This window comes from Scyliorhinus torazame, chromosome 24 (assembly GCF_047496885.1).
Source record: "Scyliorhinus torazame isolate Kashiwa2021f chromosome 24, sScyTor2.1, whole genome shotgun sequence".
Classification (NCBI taxonomy): domain Eukaryota; kingdom Metazoa; phylum Chordata; class Chondrichthyes; order Carcharhiniformes; family Scyliorhinidae; genus Scyliorhinus; species Scyliorhinus torazame.
The window spans coordinates 15,572,857-15,594,826 of NC_092730.1; the positions used below are offsets into that span (position 1 = coordinate 15,572,857).

At 53.2% G+C, this 21,970-nt stretch overlaps 1 long non-coding RNA gene across 1 annotated transcript; it reads left to right on the top strand.

Annotated features, from left to right (window-relative positions):
* Positions 1 to 3,146: 3,146 nt before the first annotated feature.
* Positions 3,147 to 19,849, top strand: LOC140400099 (uncharacterized). The gene is made up of 5 exons (XR_011938046.1): positions 3,147 to 3,359; positions 17,019 to 17,064; positions 17,801 to 17,940; positions 18,574 to 18,720; positions 19,739 to 19,849. It is a non-coding gene; the product is annotated as an uncharacterized lncRNA (long non-coding RNA).
* The last annotated feature ends 2,121 nt before the right edge of the window (positions 19,850 to 21,970 follow it).

The window sequence follows — 21,970 nt, forward strand, 5'->3', positions numbered from 1 at the left end:
CAAATCGGACCCGTTGGTCGAGAGGGTTCATCTCCTCCATGCGAACCCTCAATACGCCTACGTTGCATACCCCGACGGCCGACAGGACACGGTCTCCCTGCGGGACCTGGCGCCCGCTGGAGCTCCCCACACCCCCCCCCCCCTTCCTGGGTGGATCGGTCCTCTTCCCGTGCCCGCCCAGGAGTAGTGAAACAGGAACAAACATCGCGACGCTCCCAGAGACAACAGTGCCCGAGCCAGCGCCTGCACCACCACCGGAGCTGAGACGATCGGCAAGGACGACCAGGGAACCCACTCGACTCATTGGATCTGCGTGACAAAGCAAGATCTGTAAATTATTCAGTAGCCCAGTAAAAGCGGCATTGTAAATAGTTAACAGTTCATATCGATACATAGCCACTGTGTTAATGGAATCCCAGTACCGACCTTGTAAACCCCTACCACCATGCGACCCACCACCCCGCCGGGTTCTTTTTTAACAAGGGGTGAATGTGGTGGTATGTATTAGGGGTAGTACGGTACCCAGTGATTCCGAAAGGCTATTGGTGGACAGACACTGGGTCCTGATTGTATCTGCCGCCTGCTGGCTCCACCCAGTAAGGCAGAGTATAAGAACCCGGGTTCTCCCAGCAGCCGCATTCTGTAACCGAGCTGCTGGGGAACAAGTCTGCATAATAAAGCCATCGATTGACTTCATCTCTTCTCGCCTCGTGAATGATTGATTGTGCTATAGACATTAATGGGCAAATTAGCACGGCCAATCCATCTAACCCGCACATCTTTGGACACTGAGGGACAATTTAGCACGGCCAATCCATCTAACCCGCACATCTTTGGACACTAAGGGACAAATTAGAACGGCCAATCCACCTAACCTGCACATCTTTGGACACTGAGGGATAATTTAGCACGGCCAATCCACCTAACCTGCACATCTTTGGACACTAAGGGACAAATTAGCGCGGCCAATCCACCTAACCTGCACATCTTTGGACACTAAGGGACAAATTAGCACGGACAATCCATCTAACCTGCACATCTTTGGACACCAAGGGACAAATTAGCGCGGCCAATCCACCTAACCTGCACATCTTTGGACACTAAGGGGCAATTTAGCACGGCTAATCCACCTAACCTGCACATCTTTGGACACTAAGGGACAATTTAGCACGGCCAATCCACCTAACCTGCACATCTTTGGACACTAAGGGACAATTTAGCACGGCCAATCCACCTAACCTGCACATCTTTGGACACTAAGGGACAAATTAGCACGGCCAGTCCACCTAACCTGCACATCTTTGGACACTAAGGGACAATTTAGCACGGCCAATCCACCCAACCTGCACATCTTTGGACACTAAGGGACAATTTAGCATGGCCAATCTACCTAACCTGCACATCTTTGGACACTAAGGGACAAATTAGCACGGCCAATCCACCTAACTTGCACATCTTTGGGCACTAAGGGACAATTTAGCACGGCCAGTCCACCTAACCTGCACATCTTTGGACACTAAGGGACAATTTAGCACGGCCAATCCACCTAACCAGCACATCTTTGGACACTAAGGGGCAATTTAGCACGGCCAATCCACCTAACCTGCACATCTTTGGGCACTAAGGGACAATTTAGCACGGCCAATCCACCTAACCTGCACATCTTTGGACACTAAGGGACAATTTAGCACGGCCAATCCACCTAACCTGCACATCTTTGGACACTAAGGGACAATTTAGCACGGCCAGTCCACCTAACCTGCACATCTTTGGACACTAAGGGACAATTTAGCATGGCCAGTCCACCCAACCTGCACATCTTTGGATACTAAGGGACAATTTAACACGGCCAATCCACCTAACCTGCACATCTTTGGACACTAAGGGACAATTTAGCACGGCCAGTCCACCTAACCAGCACATCTTTGGACACTAAGGGGCAATTTAGCACGGCCAATCCACCTAACCTGCACATCTTTGGACACTAAGGGACAATTTAGCACGGCCAATCCACCTAACCTGCACATCTTTGGACACTAAGGGACAATTTAGCACGGCCAGTCCACCCAACCTGCACATCTTTGGACACTAAGGGACAATTTAGCACGGCCAATCCACCTAACCTGCACATCTTTGGACACTAAGGGACAATTTAGCACGGCCAATCCACCTAACCTGCACATCTTTGGACACTAAGGGACAATTTAGCACGGTCAATCCACCTAACCAGCACATCTTTGGACACTAAGGGACAATTTAGCACGGCCAATCCACCTAACCTGCACATCTTTGGACACTAAGGGACAATTTAGCACGGCCAGTCCACCTAACCTGCACATCTTTGGACACTAAGGGACAATTTAGCACGGCCAATCCACCTAACCTGCTCATCTTTGGACACTAAGGGACAATTTAGCACGGCCAGTCCACCTGACCTGCACATCTTTGGACACTAAGGGGCAATTTAGCACGGCCAATCCACCTAAGCTGCACATCTTTGGACCATGACGGATAATTTTAGCACGGCCAATCCGCCTAATCCTTGGCGGGAAACCGGAGCACCCGGAGGAAACCCACGCAGGCCCGGGGAGGGGGTGCAAACTCCGCGCAGACAGTGACCCCCTCCCCTCCGGAGGCTGGAATCAAACCCCGGTCACCCCCCCTGGGTGGGTCGAAAGGGCGGGTCTTCCAAGGTGGCGGTGCCGCAGATCCACTGTTGCCCCCCCCCCAACGACCCTTGGGTTTTGTACCGACTCCATCCGCTGGATAAATCCCCCCCCCCCCCCCGCCCCCCTCCTCCCACCCCCGGACGCCGTGGCGAGGGTTTCGAACCCCGCGACCCCAGAGCGTTAACCTCCCCCCCCCCCACCCCTTTGGTCCTCTAGCCTCAGGACCATTTGCTACCACCCTGGCAAGGTATTGCCTGTTTGAGGAAGAAATTGGAACATGTTGGCTGAGTGGGCTCCCTGGCCCCACCCTCTGGGGGGGGCGGGGTGTAGGGGGTAAGAGGGGGGGGGGGCAGATCTGTGCAGCAAATGGTTTATTTTATTTTTATGAATGGAACCCAGGCCAGGGGAGCGGAGTGGAACGTAGAACGTGGATACATTGTTGCGGAACGTTGTAACAATTCGGAAGGGTGCCTTTCCGGCGGTGACGTCATGCACAGAGCATTTCCGTGTTAGTTTCAATAGAATAACACAGGGAGAAATTGACGGAGGGGGCTCCCTCCAACCTCCTCCCCGCTCCCCTATACTCACTCCCTCTCCTTGTTGCCATTCAGAGGTGCCCCCCCCCCCAAACTGTGGATCCCTCCACACCCCCCCCCCCCTACCATCACCCTCAGGACCACCAAATGGAAGGTTAGTGTGTGTGTGTGTGTGTGTGTGGCTGACCTGGCCCCACTAGTCACACATCCACCAGGAGAAGTGACCAACCTTCCTCTGGCACCTACCTCTCTTGAGCTTGTATTCTCTCCTCTCTCTCTCTCTCTCTCTCTCCCCCCCCCCCCCCCTCCTCTCTCTTTCTCTCCCAACAATAACAATTTCTCTTTTACGGGGGTCTGTCCTCAAATTTGTACCCGGGCTGGGAGGGGGTTGGCGGAGGGCTTTCGTCCTCACGCCCCTCGCCCTCTCTGGAGGGTGAGGGGGGGGGGGGGGGGGCACGGTTTATAATTCTACTTGCCTCCGTGGAGGGTGGCTCCGGTGTGTCTGGTCTGTTGACCCCCGCTGCCAAGGTACCAGCCTCCCCGAACAGGCGCAGGAATGTGGCGACTAGGGGCTTCTCACTGTAACTTCATTTGACGCCTGCTCGTGACAATAAGCGATTTTCACTTTTTTCATCTCTGATGGTGTTTGCATTTTTCTGTTTGGCGATGATGTGTGTTGCGTTGTGTGTTTTGATTTGGAAAGGAGAGGCGGGGTTGAGAAGACTCTTCCCCCCCCCACCCCCCTCCCGACAAGGAGGTGAGCTGGTGTGATGGTTTACCCAGACGGCTGGGAAAGAAACATTGCTTTTTTTTTTCTCCTGGGGAGTCACAAGCCTTGTTTCCTTCTTCGTTGTTCGATTGGCAGAAACCGGGCCTGTTGAGTCAGATGTCTTCGCGGGTTCAAGGCCGACAGGCTCACAAATCCAGCAGCCAAGGGTGTTGCCAGGGTGCCTGCGGTGGAGGCGCGTGCGGTTTAGCGGGAAAAGCTGGTTTGCGATGCATATCGAGGCCAACAGCGCGGGTCCGATTTCGAGTTAGGTCGATTGGCCGCGCTAAATTGACCCTTAATTGGGGAATAATAATTGGGCTAAATTTACGTTTGCCTGGGCTTGGGAAACGGGTCTTAGGAAATGCTGGGTAACTCTGAGCGGGATTGTTTAGGCCTGAGCTCGTGCCTGGTGTTCGACAGAAGGTCCGGAGGTTGTGCAGTCGAGTATTTAAACACAGTTTGGATGGTTGGTTCAATGCACAACCACCATTGGACTGGTTCGGCCGACTGGCCTGTTTCAGATATCGGTTGGGATCAATATTCAGTCAAAACGTGGGTCTGGGTCCCCCCACCACCGGCTGGAGCCCACAGGTAGACACACCAGTACTGAGGGAGCACATTGTGCTCTACCTGTCCTGGGAGTGTTTGATGGGGGCAGGGTAGAGGGAGCTTTACTCTGTATCTAACCCCGTGCTGTACCTGTCCTGGGAGTGTTTGATGGGGACAGTGTAGAGGGAGCTTTACTCTGTATCTAACCTCGTGCTGTACCTGTCTTGGGAGTGTTTGAAGGCGACAGTGTAGAGGGAGCTTTACTCTGTATCTAACCCCGTGCTGTACCTGTCCTGGGAGTGTTTGATGGGAACAGTGTAGAGGGAGCTTTACTCTGTATCTAACCCCGTGCTGTACCTGTCTTGGGAGTGTTTGAAGGCGACAGTGTAGAGGGAGCTTTACTCTGTATCTAACCCCGTGCTGTACCTGTCCTGGGAGTGTTTGATGGGGACAGTGTAGAGGGAGCTTTACTCTGTATCTAACCCTGTGCTGTACCTGTGCTGGGAGTGTTTGATGGGGACAGTGTAAAGGGAGCTTCACTCTGTATCTAACCCCGTGCTGTCCCTGTCCCGGGAGTGTTTGATGGGGACAGTGTAGAGGGAGCTTCACTCTGTATCGAACCCCGTGCTGTACCTGTCCTGGGAGTGTTTGATGGGGACAGTGTAGCGGGAGCTTTACTCTGTATCTAACCCCGTGCTGTACCTGTGCTGGGAGTGTTTGATGGGGACAATGTAGAGGGAGCTTTACTCTGTATCTAACCCCGTGCTGTACCTGTCCTGGGAGTGTTTGATGGGGACAGTGTAGAGGGAGCTTTACTCTGTATCTAACCCCGTGCTGTACCTGTCCTGGGAGTGTTTGATGGGGACAGTGTAGAGGGAGCTTTACTCTGTATCTAACCCCGTGCTGTACCTGTCCTGGGAGTGTTTGATGGGGACAGTGTAGCGGGAGCTTTACTCTGTATCTAACCCCGTGCTGTACCTGTGCTGGGAGTGTTTGATGGGGACAATGTAGAGGGAGCTTTACTCTGTATCTAACCCCGTGCTGTACCTGTCCTGGGAGTGTTTGATGGGGACAGTGTAGAGGGAGCTTTACTCTGTATCTAACCCCGTGCTGTACCTGTCCTGGGAGTGTTTGATGGGGACAGTGCAGAGGGAGCTTTACTCTGTATCGAACCCCGTGCTGTACCTGTCCTGGGAGTGTTTGATGGGGACAGTGTAGAGGGAGCTTTACTCTGTATCTAACTCCGTACTGTACCTGTCCTGGGAGTGTTTGATGGGCACAGTGAAGAGGGAGCTTTACTCTGTATCTAACCCCGTGCTGTACCTGTCCTGGGAGTGTTTGGTGGGGACAGTGTAGAGGGAGCTTTACTCTGTATCTAACCCCATGCTGTACCTGTCCTGGGAGTGTTTGATGGGGACAGTGTAGAGGGAGCTTTACTCTGTATCTAACCCCGTGCTGTACCTGTCCTGGGAGTGTTTGATGGGGACGGTGTAGAGGGAGCTTTACTCTTATCTAACACCGTGCTGTACCTGTCCTGGGATTGTTTGATAGGGACAGTGTCGAGGGAGCTTTACTCTGTATCTAACACCGTGCTGTACCTGTCCTGGGAGTGTTTGATGGGGACAGTGCAGAGGGAGCTTTACTCTGCATCTAACCCCGTGCTGTACCTGTCCTGGGAGTGTTTGATGGGGACAGTGTGGAGGGAGCTTTATTCTGTATCTAACCCTGTGCGGTACCTGTCCTGGGAGTGTTTGATAGGGACAGTGCAGAGGGAGCTTTACTCTGTATCTAACACCGTGCTGTACCTGTCCTGGGAGTGTTTGATGGGGACAGTGCAGAGGGAGCTTTACTCTGTATCTAACACCGTGCTGTACCTGTCCTGGGAGTGTTTGATGGGCACAGTGTTGAGGGAGCTTTACTCTGTATCTAACACCGTGCTGTACCTGTCCTGGGAGTGTTTGATGGGGACAATGTAGAGGGAGTTTTACTCTGTATCGAACCCCGTGCTGTATCTGTCCAGGGAGTGATTGATGGGGACAATGTAGAGGGAGCTTTGCTCTGTACCTAACCCCGTCCTGGGAGTTTTAGAAGAGGATAGTGTCGAGGGAGCTTTACTCTGTATCTAACCCCCGTGCTATACCTGTCCTGCGAGTGTTTGATGAGGACAGTGTAGAGGGATCTTTAGTCTGTATCTAACCCCGTGCTGTACCTGTCCTGGGAGTGTTTGATGGGGACAGTGTAGAGGGAGCTTTACTCTGTATCTAACCCCGTGCTGTACCTGTGCTGGGAGTGTTTGATGGGGACAATGTAGAGGGAGCTTTACTCTGTATCGAACCCCGTGCTGTATCTGTCCAGGGAGTGATTGATGGGGACAGTGTAGAGGGAGCTTTATTCTGTATCGAACCCCGTGCTGTTCCTGTGCTGGGAGTGTTTGATGGGGACAATGTAGAGGGAGCTTTACTCTGTACCTAACCCTGCGCTGGACCTGTCCTGGGAGTGTTTGATGGGAACAGTGTAGAGGAAGCTTTACTCTGTATCTAACCCCGTGCTGTACCTTTCCCGGGAGTGTTTGATGGGGACAGTGTTGAGGGAGCTTTACTCTGTATCTAACCCCGTGCTGTACCTGTCCTGCGAGTGTTTCATGGGGACAGTGTAGAGGAAGCTTTACTCTGTATCTAACCTCGTGCTGTCTCAGTCCTCGGAGTGTTTGATGGGGACAGTGTAGAGAGAGATTTACTCTGTATCTAACCCCGTGCTGTACCTGTGCTGGGAATGTTTGATGGGGACAATGTAGAGGGAGCTTTACTCTGTATCGAACCCTGTGCTGTATCTGTCTAGGGAGTGATTGATGGGGACAATGTAGAGGGAGCTTTGCTCTGTACCTAACCCCGTCCTGGGAGTTTTAGAAGGGGATAGTGTCGAGGGAGCTTTACTCTGTATTTAACCCTGTGCTGTACCTGTCCTGGGAGTGTGTGATGGGGACAGTGTCGAGGGAGCTTTACTCTGTATTTAACCCTGTGCTGTACCTGTCCTGGGAGTGTTTGATGGGGACAGTGCAGAGGGAGCTTTACTCTGTATCTAACCCCGTGCTGTACCAGTCCTGGGAGTGTTTGATGGGGACAGTGCAGAGGGAGCTTTATTCTGTATCTAACCCCGTGCTGTACCTGTGCTGGGAGTGTTTGATAGGGACAGTGTAGAGGGAGCTTTACTCTGCATCTAACCCCGTGCTGTACCTGTCCTGGGAGTGTTTGATGGGGACAGTGTGGAGGGAGCTTTACTCTGTATCTAACCCCGTGCTGTACCAGTCCTGGGAGTGTTTAATGGGAACAGTGTAGAGGGAGCTTTATTCTGTATCTAACCCCGTGCTGTACCTGTGCTGGGAATGTTTGATGGGGACAATGTAGAGGGAGCTTTACTCTGTATCACACCCCGTGCTGTATCTGTCCAGGGAGTGATTGATGGGGACAATGTAGAGGGAGCTTTGCTCTGTACCTAACCCCGTCCTGGGAGTTTTAGAAGGGGATAGTGTCGAGGGAGCTTTACTCTGTATCTAACCCCCGTGCTATACCTGTCCTGGGAGTGTTTGATGAGGACAGTGTAGAGGGAGCTTTACTCTGTATCGAACCCCGTGCTGTATCTGTCCAGGGAGTGATTGATGGGGACAGTGTAGAGGGAGCTTTATTCTGCATCGAACCCCGTGCTGTTCTGGTGCTGGGAGTGTTTGATGGGGACAATGTAGAGGGAGCTTTACTCTGTACCTAACCCTGTGCTGGACCTGTCCTGGGAGCGTTTGATGGGAACAGTGTAGAGGAAGCTTTACTCTGTATCTAACCCCGTGCTGTACCTGTCCCGGGAGTGTTTGATGGGGACAGTGTCGAGGGAGCTTTACTCTGTATCAAACCCCGTGCTGTATCTGTCCAGGGAGTGATTGATGGAGACAATGTAGAGGGAGCTTTGCTCTGTACCTAACCCCGTCCTGGGAGTTTTGGAAGGGGATAGTGTCGAGGGAGCTTTACTCTGTATCTAACCCCCGTGCTATACCTGTCCTGGGAGTGTTTGATGAGGACAGTGTAGAGGGAGCTTTACTCTGTATCGAACCCCGTGCTGTATCTGTCCAGGGAGTGATTGATGGGGACAGTGTAGAGGGAGCTTTATTCTGCATCGAACCCCGTGCTGTTTCAGTGCTGGGAGTGTTTGATGGGGACAATGTAGAGGGAGCTTTACTCTGTACCTAACCCTGCGCTGGACCTGTCCTGGAAGCGTTTGATGGGAACAGTGTAGAGGAAGCTTTACTCTGTATCTAACCCCGTGCTGTACCTGTCCCGGGAGTGTTTGATGGAGACAGTGTCGAGGGAGCTTTACTCTGTATCTAACCACGTGCTGGACCTGTCCTGCGAGTGTTTCATGGGGACAGTGTAGAGGAAGCTTTACTCTGTATCTAACCTCGTGCTGTCTCAGTCCTCGGAGTGTTTGATGGGTACAGTGTAGAGAGAGACTTACTCTGTATCTAACACCGTGCTGTACCTGTCCTGGGAGTGTTTGATGGGGACAGTGTCGAGGGAGCTTTAATCTGTATCTAACACCGTGCTGTACCTGTCCTGGGAGTGTTTGATGGGGACAGTGCAGAGGGAGCTTTACTCTGTATCTAACCCCGTGCTGTACCAGTCCTGGGAGTGTTTGATGGGGACAGTGCAGAGGGAGCTTTATTCTGTATCTAACCCCGTGCTGTACCTGTGCTGGGAGTGTTTGATGGGGACAATGTAGAGGGAGCTTTTCTCTGTATCGAACCCCGTGCTGTATCTGTCCAGGGAGTGATTGATTGGGACAATGTAGAGGGAGCTTTACTCTGTACCTAACCCTGCGCTGGACCTGTCCTGGGAGTGTTTGATGTGGACAGTGTAGAGGAAGCTTTACTCTGTATCAAACCTCGTGCTGTACCTGTCCTGGGAGTGTTTGATGGGGACAGAGTAGAGAGAGATTTACTCTGCATCTAACCCTGTGCTGTACCTGTCCTGGGAGTGTTTGATGGGGACAGTGTGGAGGAAGCTTTACTCTGTATCTAACCCCGTGCTGTACCTGTCCCGGGAGTGTTTGATGGGGACAGTGTCGAGGGAGCTTTACTCTGTATCTAACCCCGTGCTGGACCTGTCCTGCGAGTGTTTCATGGGGACAGTGTAGAGGAAGCTTTACTCTGTATCTAACCTCGTGCTGTCTCAGTCTTCGGAGTGTTTGATGGGGACAGTGTAGAGAGAGATTTACTCTGTATCTAACCCCGTGCTGTACCTGTCCTGGAGTGTTTGATGGGGACAGTGTAGAGGGAGCTTTACTCTGTATTTAACCCCGTGCTGTACCTGTCCTGGGAGTGTTTGATGGGTACAGTGTAGAGGGAGCTTTACTCTGTATCTAACCTCGTGCTGTCTCAGTCCTGGGAGTGTTTGATGGGGACAGTGTAGAGAGAAATTTACTCTGTATCTAACCCCATGCTGTACCTGTCCCGGGACTGTTTGATGGGGACAGTGTCGAGGGAGCTTTACTCTGTATCTAACCCCATGCTGTACCTGTCGTGGGAGTGTTTGATGGGGACAGTGTCGAGGGAGCTTTAATCTGTATCTAACCCCATGCTGTACCTGTCGTGGGAGTGTTTGATGGGGACAGTGTAGAGGGAGCTTTGCTCTGTACCTAACCCCGTCCTGGGAGTTTTAGAAGGGGATAGTGTCGAGGGAGCTTTACTCTGTATTTAACCCTGTGCTGTACCTGTCCTGGGAGTGTGTGATGGGGACAGTGTCGAGGGAGCTTTACTCTGTATTTAACCCTGTGCTGTACCTGTCCTGGGAGTGTTTGATGGGGACAGTGCAGAGGGAGCTTTACTCTGTATCTAACCCCGTGCTGTACCAGTCCTGGGAGTGTTTGATGGGGACAGTGCAGAGGGAGCTTTATTCTGTATCTAACCCCGTGCTGTACCTGTGCTGGGAGTGTTTGATAGGGACAGTGTAGAGGGAGCTTTACTCTGCATCTAACCCCGTGCTGTACCTGTCCTGGGAGTGTTTGATGGGGACAGTGTGGAGGGAGCTTTACTCTGTATCTAACCCCGTGCTGTACCAGTCCTGGGAGTGTTTAATGGGAACAGTGTAGAGGGAGCTTTATTCTGTATCTAACCCCGTGCTGTACCTGTGCTGGGAATGTTTGATGGGGACAATGTAGAGGGAGCTTTACTCTGTATCACACCCCGTGCTGTATCTGTCCAGGGAGTGATTGATGGGGACAATGTAGAGGGAGCTTTGCTCTGTACCTAACCCCGTCCTGGGAGTTTTGGAAGGGGATAGTGTCGAGGGAGCTTTACTCTGTATCTAACCCCCGTGCTATACCTGTCCTGGGATGTGTTTGATGAGGACAGTGTAGAGGGAGCTTTACTCTGTATCGAACCCCGTGCTGTATCTGTCCAGGGAGTGATTGATGGGGACAGTGTAGAGGGAGCTTTGTTCTGCATCGAACCCCGTGCTGTTCCAGTGCTGGGAGTGTTTGATGGGGACAATGTAGAGGGAGCTTTACTCTGTACCTAACCCTGCGCTGGACCTGTCCTGGAAGCGTTTGATGGGAACAGTGTAGAGGAAGCTTTACTCTGTATCTAACCCCGTGCTGTACCTGTCCCGGGAGTGTTTGATGGAGACAGTGTCGAGGGAGCTTTACTCTGTATCTAACCCCGTGCTGGACCTGTCCTGCGAGTGTTTCATGGGGACAGTGTAGAGGAAGCTTTACTCTGTATCTAACCTCGTGCTGTCTCAGTCCTCGGAGTGTTTGATGGGTACAGTGTAGAGAGAGACTTACTCTGTATCTAACACCGTGCTGTACCTGTCCTGGGAGTGTTTGATGGGGACAGTGTCGAGGGAGCTTTAATCTGTATCTAACACCGTGCTGTACCTGTCCTGGGAGTGTTTGATGGGGACAGTGCAGAGGGAGCTTTACTCTGTATCTAACCCCGTGCTGTACCAGTCCTGGGAGTGTTTGATGGGGACAGTGCAGAGGGAGCTTTATTCTGTATCTAACCCCGTGCTGTACCTGTGCTGGGAGTGTTTGATGGGGACAATGTAGAGGGAGCTTTTCTCTGTATCGAACCCCGTGCTGTATCTGTCCAGGGAGTGATTGATTGGGACAATGTAGAGGGAGCTTTACTCTGTACCTAACCCTGCGCTGGACCTGTCCTGGGAGTGTTTGATGTGGACAGTGTAGAGGAAGCTTTACTCTGTATCAAACCTCGTGCTGTACCTGTCCTGGGAGTGTTTGATGGGGACAGAGTAGAGAGAGATTTACTCTGCATCTAACCCTGTGCTGTACCTGTCCTGGGAGTGTTTGATGGGGACAGTGTGGAGGAAGCTTTACTCTGTATCTAACCCCGTGCTGTACCTGTCCCGGGAGTGTTTGATGGGGACAGTGTCGAGGGAGCTTTACTCTGTATCTAACCCCGTGCTGGACCTGTCCTGCGAGTGTTTCATGGGGACAGTGTAGAGGAAGCTTTACTCTGTATCTAACCTCGTGCTGTCTCAGTCTTCGGAGTGTTTGATGGGGACAGTGTAGAGAGAGATTTACTCTGTATCTAACCCCGTGCTGTACCTGTCCTGGAGTGTTTGATGGGGACAGTGTAGAGGGAGCTTTACTCTGTATTTAACCCCGTGCTGTACCTGTCCTGGGAGTGTTTGATGGGGACAGTGTAGAGGGAGCTTTACTCTGTATATAACCTCGTGCTGTCTCAGTCCTGGGAGTGTTTGATGGGGACAGTGTAGAGAGAAATTTACTCTGTATCTAACCCCATGCTGTACCTGTCCCGGGACTGTTTGATGGGGACAGTGTCGAGGGAGCTTTACTCTGTATCTAACCCCATGCTGTACCTGTCGTGGGAGTGTTTGATGGGGACAGTGTCGAGGGAGCTTTAATCTGTATCTAACCCCATGCTGTACCTGTCGTGGGAGTGTTTGATGGGGACAGTGTAGAGGGAGCTTTACTCTCTGTCTAACCCTGTGCTGTACCTGTCCTGGGAGTGTTTGATGGGAACAGTGTAGAGGGAGCTTAACTCTGTATCTAACCCCGTGCTGTACCTGTCCTGGGAGTGTTTGATGGGGACAGTGTAGAGGGAGCTTTACCCTGTATCTAACCCCGTGCTGTACCTATCCTGGGAGTGTTTGATGGGGACAGTGTAGAGGGACCTTTACTCTCTATCTAACCCTGTGCTGTACCTGTCCTGGGAGTGTTTGATGGGGACAGTGTAGAGGGAGCTTTACTCAGTATCTAACCTCGTGCTGTCTCAGTCCTGGGAGTGTTTGATGGGGACTGTGTAGAGGGAGCTTTGCTCTGTACCTAACCCCGTCCTGGGAGTTATAGAAGGGGATAGTGTCGAGGGAGCTTTACTCTGTATCTAACCCCATGCTGTACCTGTCCTGGGAGTGTTTGATTGGGGACAGTGTAGAGGGAGCTTCACTCTGTATCTAACCCCGTGCTGTACCTGTCCTTGGAGTGCTTGATGGGGACAGTGTAGAGGGAACTTTACTCTGTATCTAACCCCGTGGTGTACCTGTCCAGGGTGTGTGTGATGGGGACAGTGTAGAGGGAGCTTTAGTCTGTATCTAACCCCGCGCTGTACCTGTCCTGGGATTGTTTGATGTGGACAGTGTAGAGGGAGCTTTACTCTGTATCTAACCTCGTGCTGTCTCAGTCCTCGGAGTGTTTGATGGGGACAGTGTAGAGAGAGATTTACTCTGTATCTAACCCCGTGCTGTACCAGTCCTGGGAGTGTTTGATGGGGAGAGTGTATAGGGAGCTTTACTCTGTATCTAACCCCCGTGCTGTACCTGTCCCAGGAGTGTTTGATGGAGACAGTGCAGAGGAAGCTTTATTCTGTATCTAACCCCGTGCTGTACCTGTGCTGGAAGTGTTTGATGGGGACAGTGCAGAGGGAGCTTAACTCTGTATCTAACCCCTGCTGTACCTGTCCTGGGAGTGTTTGATGGGGACAGTGCAGAGGAAGCTTTATTCTGTATCTAACCCCGTGCTGTACCGGTGCTGGCAGTATTTGATGGGGACAATGTAGAGGGAGCTTTACTCTGTATCTAACCCCGTGCTGTATCTGTCCAGGGAGTGATTGATGAGGACAGTGTCGAGGGAGCTTTACTCTGTATCTAACCCCGTGCTGTAACTGTCCTGGAAGTGTTTGATGGGGACAGTGCAGAGGGAGCTTTACTCTGTATCTAACCCCTGCTGTACCTGTCCTGGGATTGTTTGATGGGGACAGTGTAGAGGGAGCTTTACTCTGTATCTAACCTCGTGCTGTCTCAGTCCTCGGAGTGTTTGATGGGGACAGTGTAGAGAGAGATTTACTCTGTATCTAACCCCACGCTGTACCTGTCCTGGGAGTGTTTGATGGGGACAGTGTCGAGGGAGCTTTAATCTGTATCTAACCCCATGCTGTACCTGTCGTGGGAGTGTTTGATGGGGACAGTGTAGAGGGAGCTTTACTCTCTGTCTAACCCTGTGCTGTACCTGTCCTGGGAGTGTTTGATGGGGACAGTGTAGAGGGAGCTTTACCCTGTATCTAACCCCGTGCTGTACCTATCCTGGGAGTGTTTGATGGGGACAGTGTAGAGGGAGCTTTACTCTGTATCAAACCCCGTGCTGTCCCTGTCCTGGGAGTGTTTGATGGGGACAGTGTAGAGGGAGCTTTACTCTCTATCTAACTCTGTGCTGTACCTGTCCTGGGAGTGTTTGATGGGGACAGTGTAGAGGGAGCTTTACTCAGTATCTAACCTCGTGCTGTCTCAGTCCTGGGAGTGTTTGATGGGGACTGTGTAGAGGGAGCTTTGCTCTGTACCTAACCCCGTCCTGGGAGTTATAGAAGGGGATAGTGTCGAGGGAGCTTTACTCTGTATCTAACCCCATGCTGTACCTGTCCTGGGAGTGTTTGATTGGGGACAGTGTAGAGGGAGCTTCACTCTGTATCTAACCCCGTGCTGTACCTGTCCTTGGAGTGCTTGATGGGGACAGTGTAGAGGGAACTTTACTCTGTATCTAACCCCGTGGTGTACCTGTCCAGGGTGTGTGTGATGGGGACAGTGTAGAGGGAGCTTTAGTCTGTATCTAACCCCGCGCTGTACCTGTCCTGGGATTGTTTGATGTGGACAGTGTAGAGGGAGCTTTACTCTGTATCTAACCCCCGTGCTGTACCTGTCCCAGGAGTGTTTGATGGAGACAGTGCAGAGGAAGCTTTATTCTGTATCTAACCCCGTGCTGTACCTGTGCTGGAAGTGTTTGATGGGGACAGTGCAGAGGGAGCTTTACTCTGTATCTAACCCCTGCTGTACCTGTCCTGGGAGTGTTTGATGGGGACAGTGCAGAGGAAGCTTTATTCTGTATCTAACCCCGTGCTGTACCGATGCTGGCAGTATTTGATGGGGACAATGTAGAGGGAGCTTTACTCTGTATCTAACCCCGTGCTGTATCTGTCCTGGAAGTGTTTGATGGGGACAGTGCAGAGGGAGCTTTACTCTGTATCTAACCCCTGCTGTACCTGTCCTGGGATTGTTTGATGGGGACAGTGTAGAGGGAGCTTTACTCTGTATCTAACCTCGTGCTGTCTCAGTCCTCGGAGTGTTTGATGGGGACAGTGTAGAGAGAGATTTACTCTGTATCTAACCCCACGCTGTACCTGTCCTGGGAGTGTTTGATGGGGACAGTGTAGAGGGAGCTTTACTCTGTATCGAACCCCGTGCTGTATCGGTCCAGGGAGTGATTGATGGGGACAGTGTAGAGGGACCTTTACTCTGTATCTAACCCCGTGCTGTACCTGTCCTGGGAGTGTTTGATGAGGGCAGTGTCAAGGGAGCTGTACTTTGTATCTAACCCCATTCTGTACCTGCCCTGGGGGTGTTTGATGGGGACAGCGTAGAGGGAGCTTTAGTCTGTATCTAACCCCGTGCTGTCCCTGTAACGGGAGTGTTTGATGGGGACAGCGTAGAGGGAGCTTTACTCTGTATCTAACCCCGTGCTGTACCTGTCCTGGGAGTGTTTGATGGAGAGGGTGTGGTGGGGGCTTTACCCTGTATCTAACCCCATGCTGTACCTGTCCTGGGAGTGTTTGATGGGATCAGTGTAGAGGGAACTTTCCTCTGTATCTAACCCTGTGCCCTACCTGTCCTGGGAGTGTTTGATGGGGACAGCGTAGTGGGGGCTTTACTCTGTATCTAACCTTGAGCTGTACCTGGTGCTCTCTAACTGACCACGGACATTTTCCAAGCTGGCACAATTGCCCTCTAACTGACCTCAGACATTTTTCAGGCTGGCACAATTGCCCTCTAAGTGACCTCGGACATTTTGCAAGCTGGCACAATTGCCCAAACTGGCCACTCACATTTTCCAAGCTGGCACCATTGCTCTAACTGACCATGGACATTTATCAAGCTGGCACAACTGCCCTCTAACTGACCACTGACATTTATCAAGCTGGCACAATTGTCCTAACTGACCATGGACATTTATCAAGCTGGCACAATTGCCCTCTAACTGGCCACGGACATTTTTCAAGTTGGCACAATTGCCCTCTAACTGGCCACGGACGTTTATCAAGCGGGCACAATTGCCCTCTAACTAGCCTGGGATATTTATCAAGCTGGCACAATTGTCCTAACTGACCATGGACATTTATCAAGCTGGCACAATTGCCCTCTAACTGGCCACGGACATTTTTCAAGCTGGCACAATTGCCCTCTAACTGGCCTGCAACATTTATCAAGCTGGCACAATAGCCCTCTAACTGCCCTCAGGCGTTTCTGAAGTTCACACAATTGCCCTCTAACTGGCCACTGACATTTTTCAAGCTGGCACAATTGCTCTCTAACTGACCACTGACGTTTTTCAAGCTGGCATCAATTGCCCTCTCACTGACCACTGACGTTTTTCAAGCGAGCACAATTGCCCTCTAACTGGCCATGGACATTTATCAAGCTGGTGCAATTGCCCTCTCACTGACCTCGGACGTTTTTCAAGCTGGCACAGTTGCCCTCTCGCTGACCTCGGACGTTTTTTCAAGCTGGCACAATTGCCCCTCTTTCGCTGACCTCGGACGTTTTTCAAGCTGGCACAATTCCCCTCTCACTGGCCATGGACATTTATCGCGCTGGCACAATTGCCCCCTGACTGACCACTGACATTTCCCAAGCTGGCACAATTGCGGCGGGTTGCAGGAGCCGGAGGGGGGTCACGGAGCTCGGGAAGGGAGGTGGCGATGAGGCCATGGAGGGACTCGGAACCCGAGATGAGAGGTTTAAACCTGAAGCCTGGCTCAAGAGTTGGGGGGAAAGGAACCATTTGGGATATTGTCGTGGCCGACAGTCCTGGTCCTATGTAACTCGGGTCTGGGACTCCGATGTGTCTTCCAAGAAAGACAGAGTGAGAAATATATACCCTTTTTAAAAACCTTTTATTTTTCCCTTCTCTCCCGCTCCCACCCTGTAGATTTTCATATCCGGTTGCCACAATGGACCCACCCCGGTCAGTGCGGGTAAGTTTGCAACTTTATTATCACAATGTGGGTGTGGGCCGTCGCTGGCTATAGGCCCAGTATTTATTTCCCATCCCTAATTGCCCCCTCGAGAAGGTGGTGGGTGAGCCGCCATCTTGAACTGGCCGCAGTCCCGTGTGGTGTAGGTACACCCACCGTGCTGTTAGGGGGGGGGGGGTAGGGGTGGGGGGGGGGTGGGGGGGGGGGGGGGGGAGTTCCAGGATTTTGACCCCAGCCACAGTGAAGGAACGGCCGATATATTTCCGAGTCGGGATGGCGAGCGGCTCGGAGTGGGGGAGCTTGCAGGCGGTGGCGTTCCCCCGTGCGTCTGCTGCTGCCCTCGTCCTTCTAGACGGTAGAAGGTGGCGGGTTCGGAAGGTGCTGTCGAAGGAGCGAGTGGCTGCGGCGCGTCTTGTAGACGGTGCGCACGGCTGCCGCTGGGCGTCGGGGGGGTGGAGGGGGGCGAATGTTTGTGGTTAGCGCGTCGATCGAGCGGGGCTGCTTTTTCCTGGATGGTGTCGAGCTTCTCGAGTGTTGTTGGGAGCCGCGCTCATCCAGGCGAGTGGAGAGTATTCCCTCACACTCCTGACTTGTGCCTTGTAGATGGTGGACAGGCTTTGGGGGGAGGGGAGGAATCTTCACCTCACTCCTGTTTCACAAGAGCTCGTTAGATTTTCTTAAGGGGAGGAGGTGCGATGAAGATCGTTGCTCACAGATCTTTCTCCCTTCCTCCCAGCGGCCCCCTACATCCGCATTCTCGAACAGCCCCAAGCAACGCGGGATGCGTTTCCTGATACAAGTGCGAGGGTCGCTCGGCCGGGAGCATCCCAGGTGAAAAAAAGCACCGACAGCACCAGGACCTATCCAGCCATTGAGGTAAGGTGCGGGCCCAGGTGTCCGCCAGGCAGGCCCTGCCCCTCCCTGTGGTGAGGCCGCTTCCCGCCGGGTCGCGGGTCCGCGCCCCGCTCCGGAGACACGGGCCCACACCCCCGGGGGGGGGAACGCTGCACTGTCCGAGGCGCCCTCCGTCACGCCAGATGTTCAACTCAAGGCGGTCCCTTTCAGGCAGATGTTGCGTTCCCGCGGCCAAGCCTCGTAAAAGGGGTGGGGTAGGGGCGCGGGGTCGACAGTTCCCAGAAAGCACTGCACTGGCCTCCCGAGGGCGTTCTGAGGTGGTGACGGGGCGCTGTGGAAATGCAGATTGATCCTGTCGCCCCGCAGTCCCCCACCCCTCTCTGCCAGCGGCTGCGGTCCGGGTTTGCACGCGAGCTATTTGACTGTGGGGGCCATCGCAGGATGGATGTGTACCTGTGCGGGCGAGAGAGGAGACGGCCTCAGTCCGTCGTGGGACGGGTTGCTTCACCTACTGTTGAGGGCCGTGCTGACGGGGGGGGGGGGGGGGGGGGGCGAGAGGGGCATTCCCCCCGGCAGCCCGACGCCGGGCCCCCCCCCGAGGGGCAGCGCGAAACGGGAGAGCTTGCCGCTAACTGCGCTGCCTTTGCCTTTCAGATCGGCAACTACGTCGGGCAGGCGAAGATCCGAATCTGCCTCGTCACCAAGAAGGAGCCTTACAAGCCCCACCCCCACGACCTGGTGGGGGAAGGATTGCAAGGATGGGTATTATGAGGCGGACCTGCCCGCTCGGAGCATCCACAGGTCTGTGGGTATGGTGGTGGTGGTGGTGGGGGGGGGGGGCGGGGGATGGTTGGGGTTGGTGGGAAGAGTGCGGAGTCTCTGAGGAATTGGAGGGCCAGCGATGCGTTGTCCGAGGGGGGTTGGGGGAGGGGGCGCGATGCCGCCCGGGAGAGGGTGGGATGCCCATTTACGATCGGGATGAGAGGGCGGCAAGTGGCTAGCACGGCTGCCTCGCGGCGCCGAGGTCCCGGGTTCGATCCCGGCTCTGGGTCACGGTCCGTGTGGAGTTTGCACATTCTCCCCCGTGTCTGCGTGGGTTTCGCCCCCACGACCCAAAGATGTGCCGGGCAGGTGGATTGGCCGCGCTAAATTGCCCCTTAATTGGAAAAAATTAATTGGATACTCTAAATTTATTAAACTGCAGACTCCTTGTGTGCACCTAAAGACGAGATAGACGGATTCTTTTGTTTTTGTATGAATTGAGAGTGCCCAATTAATTTTTTTCCAATTAAGGGCCAATCCACCTACCCTGCACATCTTTGGGTTGTGGGGGCGAAACCCCGCAGACACGGGGAGAATGTGCAAACTCCACACGGACAGTGACCCAGAGCCGGGATCGAACCTGGGACCTCGGCGCCGTGAGGCCGCAGTGCTGACCCACTGCGCCGCCGTGCTGCCCCCGAGGTAGACGGATTCTTGATCAGTGAGGGGAGCGAGGGTTGCAGGAAAGTGGACGTGACGAGTGTGAGCTCAGCCTTGTGGCGGCGGAAGAGGCTCGAGGGTACAAATGAAATGAAAAACGAAAATCGCTCATTGTCACGTGTAGGCTTCAAATGAAGTTACTGTGAAAAGCCCCTAGTCGCCACGTTCCGGCGCCTGTTCGGGGAGGCCAGTACGGGAATGGCCTACTCCTCCTGTTTCTTACGGTCCTGTGACGCAAGGAGGTGAGCCGGCTGTGCTGAGCGTTTGCTCAGCTCCTTCTCTGTGTCCGAGTCGAACCCCCCCCCCCCCCCCGCTCACTCTCTCCTCTCTGTTTCAGTTTCCAAAACCTGGGCATTCAGTGTGTGAAGAAGCGCGAGGTGGCGTTGGCCATCCAGAGTCGCGTCAGCAAGAATGTTAACCCCTTCAACAGTGAGTACCTTGGGGGTCCGTCACGAGTGGGGAGAGCTGGGCGTCGACATGGGTGGGCTACTCAACGGGGCGTCGCTGGTCACGCCCCTAATCGCCCCTCCAGAAGGTGGCGGGCCAGCCCCCATCTTGAACCCGCCGCAGTCCCCGTGCGGTGTAGGTACGCCCACCGTGCTGCTAGGGAGGGATTTTGACCCCGGCCGCGGCGAAGAACGGCCGATATATTTTCGAGTCGGGATGGCGAGCGGCTCAGAGGGGGAGGGGGGGGGGGGGACTCACGGGCGGTGGCGTTCCCCCGTGCGTCTGCTGCCGCCCTCGTCCTTCTAGACGGTGGAGGTGGCGGGTTCGGAAGGCGCTGTCGAAGGAGCGAGTGGCTGCAGCGCGTCTTGTAGACGGCGCGCACGGGCCGCCCGCTGTGCGTCGGGGGGCGAATGTTTGTGGTTAGCGTGTCGACTCGAGCGGGGCTGCTTGAGTCCTGGATGGCGTTGAGCTTCCCGAGTTGTTGGGAGCCGCGCCTCATCCAGGCGAGTGGAGAGTATTCCCTCACACTCCTGACTTGTGCCTTGTGGGTAGAACATAGAACATCGCAGTACAGGCCCTTCGGCCCTCGATGTTGCGCCGACCTGTGAAACCACTCTAAAGCCCATCTACACTATTCCCTTATCGTCCATATGTCTATCCAATGACCATTTGAATGCCCTTAGTGTTGGCGAGTCTACTACTGCTGCAGGCAGGGCATTCCACGCCCTTACTACTCTCTGAGTAAAGAACCTACCTCTGACGTCTGTCCTATTTCAATCTCCCCTCAATTTAAAGCTATGTCCCCTCGTGCTGGACATCACCATCCGAGGAAGAAGGCTCTCACTGTCCACCCTATCCAATCCTCTGATCATCTTGTATGCCTCAATTAAGTCACCTCTTAACCTTCTTCTCTCTAACGAAAACAGCCTCAAGTCCCTCAGCCTTTCCTCATAAGATCTTCCCTCCATACCAGGCAACATTCTGGTAAATCTCCTCTGCACACCTTTCCAATGCTTCCACATCCTTCCTATAATGCGGCGACCCAGAATTGCACGCAATACTCCAAATGCGGCCGCACCAGAGTTTTGTACAGCTGCAACATGACCTCATGGTTCCAAACCTCAATCCTCTACCAATAAAAGCTAACACACCGTACGCCTTCTTAACAAACCCTCTCAACCTGAGTGGCAACTTTCAGGGATCTATGTACATGGACACCGAGATCTCTCTGCTCATCCACACTGCCAAGAATCTTACCATTAGCCCAGTATTCTGTCTTCCTGTTATTCCTTCCAAAATGAATCACCTCACACTTTTCTGCATTAAACTCCATTTGCCACCTCTCAGCCCAGCGCTGCAGCTTATCTATGTCCCTCTGTAACATCCGTCCGCACTGTCCACAACTCCACCGATTTTAGTGTCATCTGCAAATTTACTCACCCATCCTTCTACGCCCTCCTCCAGGTCATTTATAAAAATAACAGCAGTGGCCCCAAAACAGATCCTTGTGGTACACCACTAGTAACTGGACTCCAGTCTGAACATTTCCCATCAACCACCACCCTTTGTCTTCTTCCAGCTAGCCAATTTCTGATCCAAACTACTAAATCACCCTGAATCCCTTTGGGGGGAGTCAGGAGGTGAGTTCCTCTCCGCAGGATTCCCAGCCTCTGACCTGCCCTGGTAGCCACAGTATTAATGTGGCTGGGCCCAGTTCAGTTTCTGGTCAATGGTAACCCCCAGGATGTTGATTGTGGTGGATTCAGCGATGGTAACGCCATTATGTTTGTTACAGTCTCTCCGAGGAGCTACTGAACGAGGACCGAGGAGGATCTGAATGTTGTCCGCCTTTGTTTCCAAGTCTTCCTTCCGAGGTGAGGTTGGAATCTGCAACGTTCCTCTGCTGCTGTTGTGTCCAACCCAATCTATGACAATCGTAAGTAGGATGTTCACCGAGAGTCAGCTTTACTCTGTATCAAACCCCGTGCTATACCTGTCCTGGGAGTGTTTGATGGGGACAGTGTAGAGGGAGCGTTACTCTGTATCTAACCCCTGTCCTGGGAGTGTTTGATGGGGACAGTGTAGAGGGAGCTTTACTCTGTATCTAACCCCGTGCTGTATC